This window comes from Aplysia californica, unplaced genomic scaffold (genome assembly GCF_000002075.1).
Source record: "Aplysia californica isolate F4 #8 unplaced genomic scaffold, AplCal3.0 scaffold00036, whole genome shotgun sequence".
NCBI lineage: Eukaryota > Metazoa > Mollusca > Gastropoda > Aplysiida > Aplysiidae > Aplysia > Aplysia californica.
Genome location: NW_004797306.1, coordinates 2,258,115 through 2,259,444, shown reverse-complemented (window position 1 = coordinate 2,259,444; position 1,330 = coordinate 2,258,115). Strand labels below are relative to the sequence as shown.

The window sequence follows — 1,330 nt, the reverse complement described above, 5'->3', positions numbered from 1 at the left end:
ACAATAGAGAAACATACAGAGGATTCGCATTTTCAAAAGCAGCACAAATATTACAGAACTTGTGGTGGCAAAATACTGTCAGGCAAGCAGAAGGCAGAGAAAATGCAACCCCGGCAGTGTTCTAAATTTGCGTCAGACATTCTCTTGGCCTCTGGTGTTAGCATTACAATGGACTCACAGACAGTACATTCAAAAACCGTCTGCACAGTTTGCGTGGACAAGATAAGACATATAAAGAAACATTGCTGTCAGGGCACTATAACCTCCTGGCTTTTCCGAAACTACTCTTGATGCTCGTTTTCTCTACAGTTTACACCTCCCACTTATAAATATTGAACACCGTAAAGTAGCACCACTATACTTTTATATTGTTCAGGGTGTTGTTCAGAACCACCATCGTTTGCTAGAGGCAGCGAAACACACAATAGACACACAGCTAAGTGAGCAATCAGGGGAAGACTATAAAGAAGTTTAGTCGTCACTACACACTATGGCAAAAACTGGAGCCGTGGGGATCGAAGAACTAAATGGGGGATTAGACCTTTAGAAGGTTGCGTAGTACTTTCTGACTCTGAAGAGGAGAGAATTAACTTTCCAGAACAATTGATGGAGAAAGAAGACAGGTTGTCTGAGTTAGAGTATGAACCCTTTAACCCTGTTCTGGCCCTATCTGTTCTCATTTAGACACCATACTAGACTCACACAACATCACACCGCAGGCATACGACAGCCGCTCTTTCATTGGCAATCACTGCCACAAATACATCATGAGTCGCATTTATAAAGACCTCACTGCATATTGTAAAAGAAATTGTAGAAAATACCGACAGCCAAAACATAATTGACAGCGCTTACACTCTCGGAGAAAATTCAGTCAATTAAACAACGCATTTAGGGGCGTTCACATCCAGCGTTCACATCCACATCTCACACGGCCAACCAGTGTCAAAAGACAGACTACCACACACTGACACAGGCATCAAAACTTACATGTCATTATACAGGAGACACTTTAGTGAAAAAGTGCTTCCCAAACACCACATTCTCGAAAACCACTGCATCCCGTGGATACAGACATATGGGTTTGGTTTTGCTTTACATGGGGAAAAGGGTGGTGAACTTATCCATGCTTTTGTGGCAAAGCTAGAGAGAAGAAGAGCTGGGATACGTAATATTGAACAACAGCTGAAAGTTGTAATGCAATCTCAGCACTTCATTCCAACTCCAGAACTATTATCCAACGTGCCTCCGACAAATAAAAAAAAGGTGATACTGCAATCAACTCTTCACTTCTCCAAAACCGTGGACTTGGCACAAAAACAACAAAGTG

At 42.1% G+C, this 1,330-nt stretch overlaps 1 protein-coding gene across 4 annotated transcripts in view; it reads right to left on the bottom strand.

Moving 5' to 3' along the window:
- LOC101856868 (baculoviral IAP repeat-containing protein 2) overlaps positions 1 to 1,330 on the bottom strand; it is a 69,577-nt gene that overhangs the window by 26,484 nt on the left and 41,763 nt on the right. The window lies entirely within an intron of this gene.